This window comes from Cynocephalus volans, chromosome X (assembly GCF_027409185.1).
Source record: "Cynocephalus volans isolate mCynVol1 chromosome X, mCynVol1.pri, whole genome shotgun sequence".
Lineage (NCBI taxonomy): Eukaryota > Metazoa > Chordata > Mammalia > Dermoptera > Cynocephalidae > Cynocephalus > Cynocephalus volans.
Window position 1 is genome coordinate 100,865,315 of NC_084478.1, and position 6,859 is coordinate 100,872,173.

Here is a 6,859-nt window from a genome sequence, read left to right on the forward strand (position 1 = left end):
CTTCTGCCTACTCCCTCCACTACTCCCAACCCTTTACATTTCTGTCCTCAGCTTTTAGAGGACTTTATTCCCTCACATCCAGGGCTCTCTGACCGGCCCCTATCTAATCCTGACCATGTGCTTTTCGTAGACGGTAGTTCTTTCATTGCCCTGGATGGCCAAAGGCATGCAGCCTATGCTGTCATTACTCTAGATGCCACCTTAGAGGCTGTACCCCTTCCCCTTGGAACAACCTCTCAAAAGGCGGAGCTGATAGCCCTCACTCGGGCTCTCCACCTGTCCAAGGGACAATGGGTCACTATGTACACAGATTCCAGACATGCTTTCCTCATCACCCATACTCATTCTGTCCTCTAGCAAGAATGAGGATTCCTCACTACTAAAGGGACCCCAATAATCAATGGGCCCCTCATCTCAAAGCTACTTGAGGCCCTTAGCTTCCCAACTGAGGTGGCTATCATTCACTGCCATGGCCACCGGTCCTCTAAAGACCCTCTATCTAAGGGCAACAACAAAGCTGATTCCACAGCCTGGGCTATGTCTCTAGGCTCCACCCCAGCTCCTCTCCTTTCTCAACACACCCCATTCCCCCTTGTATACTGAAGAAGAAACTCAGACCCGCAAGCGGTTGGGGGGAATTATTGGGGACAAGGGTTGGATTTTTATCCAAGATAAGGTCACCCTCCTGGGCCACCTAGCCTGCAGCATCATTACAGATGTCCACCAATCCCTCCACATTGGCCCAAAAGCTTTATATCAGTTCCTAAAACCCCTTTTCCATAACCCACACCTCTGCAAGCTCATTGAGGAGGTTCATCAGTCTTGCAATACCTGTTCTGCTGTTAACTCTCAAGGGGGAATTCGCGGGGTAGGACCTAACCATCAACTCTGAGTCCATCAACCGGGGGAGGACCGGCAGCTTGATTTCACCCACATGCCACGTCACAAAACCTATTGTTACTTACTAACTTTGGTGGACACCTTTACAGGATGGATTGAGGCTTACCCCATACCTTGAGAAACAACGGATGTGGTAGCCACTATACTCATTGAACATATCATCCCAAGGTTTGGCCTCCCATGGGCCCTACAATCTGACAACAGCCCAGCCTTCACCTCCAGTGTCACCCAGCAGGTCTCCGAAAGTCTGAACGTCACCTGGAAACTCCACATCCCTTACCATCCCCAATCCCCGGGAAAGGTTGAGCAAGCCAATGGGCTCCTCAAGGAACATCTTACTAAACTTTCCCTCGAGACCCGCGTATCTTGGCCAACCCTCCTCCTGTTGGCACGTACATATAAGGCTTAGGGCCACCCCTAGGGGACCATCAGGCCTCAGCCCTTTTGAACTCCTCTATGGATAGCCCTTCCTGCTGACTCACAACTTTCCAGCCTCACCCGCTCCCCTTTTATCCTACCTACCCTACCTAACCCTTTTAAGAGCCCTTTGCAAGCCCACACTGACTCAGTTACTCCCACCCCCGGGACCCCACCATGGATACTCCCCAGGCTTTAACCCCAGGGGATAGCATCTTACTGAAAGAACCATATCCAAAAACACTACAGCCCAGGTGGACTGGTCCCCACACAGTGGTTCTAACTACCCCCACAGCCACAAAACTCCTGGGACACCGCCCCTGGGTACACCTTTCCAAACTTAAGCGTGCCCCCTCTGAGGCCCCCTCCCAAGATGTATCGACGGCACAGCCCTTGGGGCCTACCCGGGTTCCGCTATCACGTCACCATTCTCCTCCTGACTCTGTCTCTTAGTCCCACTACTACTGATTCAGGATACAGATGGAGATTTTAGTTAACAGAATCCTGGACAAAGTGTGTCTCTCTGTGTAGAGTTCTGCAAGTGTTAAAGCAGAAGCTTACTGAAAAAAAAGGGGTAAAAAGGCTTTTTGAAAATCAGACTGCTATGAGAAATGTTATCAGAACTATCAGCAAACATTTCCCCCCTGGGTTTACTGGTCAAACAGGGTTGCATTTATCTCTGCTAGAAGGTTTTAAGGCCAAAGTTGTGAATGCAGCCAGAACCAAATCATTCTGTATGCAATTCTTAGGCAAATGAGGCTAATTTGGTATTGTTGCTAAAAAGGAAACAAGATTGTAGGAAAAGAGAAGATATGGGAAAGCTGTGAAGATGTCATTGTGGTTAGGAAGGTTAAAAAGAAAAAAAAAAAAACTTTTGTGTGGGAAAGCATCTTGTGTAGTGAATTTTGTCCTAGAAATAGAACGGCTGGATTGCTCCAGAATGGAAAGAAGTATGGGGACAAAGAAAAATGGTTTAAGCACATCACAGAAGGTCAGAGTAAGTCGTAATAGTGGTTTGTGAAGGGTGAATTTATTAAAGAATTTTGCAACTGCCAGGCCCCAGTTAATTTCTCTATCCCTGCTTTTCGCCTTGGACCTCCTCACTGCAGATAGAGGGGGCACCTGCATGTTCCTCAACGAAGAATGCTGTTACTACATCAATGAAACAGGTGTAGTCGAAACCAATCTCCACACTCCTGCCAAAGTTCGAACGAATTTGAGAGGTGTCTAGGGTATCCGTCAACCAGCTCCTGCTCTACTCCTACTCCCCCATACCCACTTCCGACAGCCCCTACGATGCCCCTTACTCAGCAGGAAGTAGCCAGATCTGAGTCATCACTCTATAACAACAAAAAAAGGTCAGAATGTTGGGCTGGCAGGATCGGGAGGACTGGAAAGAGGCAACAAAGTAGCGACGGGAGCCTCCATCTTGTGAACTCCACCCCCTTCCCTCTTTCCCCTCCTTCCCCAGAAGGTGGGAACCAGAAACTGAACCTTGCTCAATTCTTTACCATATATGGGAAAAAACTCACCAACAGCCCTCCCATATAAATACCCACTTGTATCCACCCAGGGCTCAAATTTCCCCGGCCTCACTCCCTTGTGGGATGTGGAACTTCGCCCAAGAGTGCTTCAATTAAAGCTTGTCTTGAACCCTTTGCCTGGCTCTTCTTGTTACTTACCACTGCTGATTCGAACCAGACAGATATTACTATTCATGTCATCAGGAGCAGAGCTAAGGCTATTAATATGACACACATATCATTTCATATTGGTTAAGGACCAAGTTTTCAGATCAGAGGTATCTAGTTGGGAACAGCTGGCAAGGCAGAGGCTGAGGAATCAAGGCATATCTTGACAAAAGAGGTAATGTTTTAATTTTGTTTTTTAAAAGGTAAACTGAACCTATGCATGACAGAGGGAAAAGGAACGTTTGAGTGGAAGATTTTAAAAATGTAAGAGAAAGGATAAAATTTATAGAGGGAAATAATAAATTAAGTGGTAAGAAATACAATAAAGTTTCCTTTCCCTTAACTACATAAAAGTTATTTAAACAGTGGACAATTATTATTTTTTTTAAATCAGGAACCCTCCTATGAGCATATTATAGATTGATGATCAATAAATACAGTATTATGCCTTCATGGAGTCTACAATCTAGTAGGAGAGATAGAAAAATATATATAGTAGTCTCTTGGTAGCTAGGGGACTTGATTCCAGGACCCCGCCCACTGATGCCAAGGTCTGAGGATGCTCTTATATGAAATGGTGTAGTGTCTGCATTTAATTTGGGTCCAATTCCCCATATACTTTAAATAATCTCTAGACTACTTATAATACGTAGCACAACATAAAGGCTGTGTAAATAGTTGTTGTACCATAATGATTTTTTATTTGTATTATTTTTAATTGATGTATTGTTATTTTTATATTTTTTTCTTTAATATTTTAACCGGTTGAATTTGCAGATATGAAACCTGTGGATATAGAAGACAGACTTTATATAAGCAAAAATCATGATAAGACTTCTCTAGAAAAGAACAAAATGTTGTAAAAGCAACAACAATGAGAAAACATGGGAGGAGAGGAGGGATTTGATGACAAATTTAGATCAGATTGTCAAGGAAGGCCAAATTTAAGAGGTTTCATTGGAGATGAGATCTTAATTAATGGGCTGAACAAGGTGCTGACCTGGTAGAAAAGCTTTGGAAGTTGAAATAACGGGAAGGAAAAAGGCTCTCAAGAAGTAACAAGTCCGGTACATGGAGAATCAGAAAGAGACTGGAGCATATCATGTATGGGAGAAAGTAGTAGTAGGAAAAGGAATGAGCACATTAGTGAAGGTTCAGATCACACAGTCATATAGGTTGTGGCAGAGTTTGGATGTTAAATTCTAAGTGTGAAGGGGGATTTAAACATGACAGTGAAATGATCTGATTTACATTTTTAAAAGATTACTCTCATTGCTCCGTGGACAGTGGAATTTGGTGGGGGAGAGAAATTGGATACAGAGCAAACAGACACAAGACTCTTGTAATATCCAGCCAAAAGAGGCAGGTGGCCTGTCCTTGGCTGGTGGTGGTGGGGAGGGAAAGAAGTAAACATGTGGGTTATAATTGGAAGTAGAAATTTCAGGACTTTCTTATGAATTAAATGTGTGTGAAGACTGAGAGGAAGGTACCCAGAAAGAAACTAGATTTCTAGCTTAGGTACTTGATTTGCCTTATAGAATAGGATACAAAGGAAAACCAATTTAATCAATGTAGCAGATGAGAATCAAATGATCAATATGGCAATTTATTTTATCTCCTAACATGTGATGAGGTTGAAGTTGAGTAGTGGATTAGAATGGCCTATGCTTGGATCATTTTCTGTTCATCATTATTCAGACATGACTAAAAAATAAAAAGCACCTACAAAGTTGAGGATTCTAGTTTTGGATTTCTGTCCTTATAAATCAAAATGGAAACAGTTGAAATTCAATTGTATTGAAGTAGGCAGGCAGATTTTGAAACATTATCTACTACAGAATTTTTCAAAATACATTTTATTATGTGTGTTCAAACTCTATATTGCCATGAGGCAGCTTGAAAAAACTGAGTGAAAGCATCAACGAAAATAAAACATATTAATTTATATGTTAAAGACAAAATTTAAGGATTTGACTTAGTTGACCTCCAGAAGTTCAAATCTTTGTTACAATAAGATGTCTCTAAGTATCACCCTTACAATAATAATTTTGTTTAACTGTGGTGTTTCTTTCTGCTATGAATAAAGCTGGCTCTGAATAAACTGTGAAGAACAAAAAACCTGACCTTCAATTTCTCTAATCCATTATTTATTTATTTATTTATTTTACTCCTTGCTTTCTGTATATTTCTGGGGAATCTAATACTTTATTTTTGCCTTTTTGGTGTCCTACCTCTACCCCAAATGTGGCATCCTATTTTATTTATATTTTCCTTCACATATTATCCCACAATTCACTTCTAGGTATATACTCAAAAGGATGAATACTGGTACTCAAAAACACTTATATGCAAATGTTCACAGTAGCATTATTCACAATAGACAGAAATTGGAAATAACCCAAATATCCATGAATAGTGAATGGATAAATAAATTGACATACACATATAAAATGGAAAATATTCAGCCGTAAAAATAAACGAAGTACTGATATATGCTGATACATGTTATAACCTCAATCAAATACATTTATCCTAAGTGAAACAAGCTAGACAGAAAAGGTCACATATTGTATGATTCCATTTGTTTCTTCACACTCCTATCAAAACTTAACTGATTCACAGATGACATGATTCTATATACAGAAACATCCCCTAGGATCCACAAAAAATCCGACTTAATTTAATAATGAATTCAGCCAAATTTGTGGGTACAAGATCAACACACAAAAATAAGATGTGTTTTTATGCACCAATAATAAACAATCTGAAAAGGAAATTAAGAAAATAATTCAATTTACAATAGCATCCAAACAAATAAAATACCTAAAAATAAATTCAACTGAACAGGTGAAAAAATTGTATATGGAAAACTACAAAATATCACTTTAATAAATTAAAGAAGACATAAAGAAATGAAAAGACATCCCAGGTTGCAGAGAAAAAGGAACTCTCATACATTGTTGGTGGGACTTCAAAATGGTGCAGCCTCTATGGAAAATGGTATGGAGGTTCCTCAAACAATTGCAGATAGATCTACCATACGACCCAGCTATCCCACTGTTGGGAATATACCCAGAGGAATGGAAATCATCAAGTCAAAGGTATACCTGTTCCCCAATGTTCATCGCAGCACTCTTTACAATAGCCAAGAGTTGGAACCAGCCCAAATGCCCATCATCAGATGAGTGGATACGGAAAATGTGGTACATCTACACAATGGAATACTACTCAGCTATAAAAACGAATGAAATACTGCCATTTGCAACAACATGGATGGACCTTGAGAGAATTATATTAAGTGAAACAAGTCAGGCACAGAAAGAGAAATACTACATGTTCTCACTTATTGGTGGGAGCTAAAAATTAATATATAAATTCACACACACACACACACACACACACACACACACACACACACACACACACACAAACTGGGGGGTGGAGAAGATATAACAACCACAACTACTTGAAGTTGATACGACAAGCAAACAGAAAGGACATTGTTAGGGGGGGAGGGGGGGAGGGAGAAGGGAGGGAGGTTTTGGTGATGGGGAGCAATAATCAGCCACAATGTATATCGACAAAATAAAACTTAAAAAAAAAAAAAAAAAAAAAAGACATCCCATGTTCTTGGATTAGAAGACTTGGAAGAAAAATGAAAATACTAGAAATACTAGAAATCACTACTAGAAAGTGCTGGAAAAATGGCAATACTACCTCAAGCAATCTGCAGATTCAATGCAATCTCCAACAAAATTCTAACTGCCTTTTTCCAGAAATAGAAAAGCCAGTCCTCAAATTTACATGGAATTGCAAGCGTCCTTGAATACTAAAACATTCATGAAAAAGAA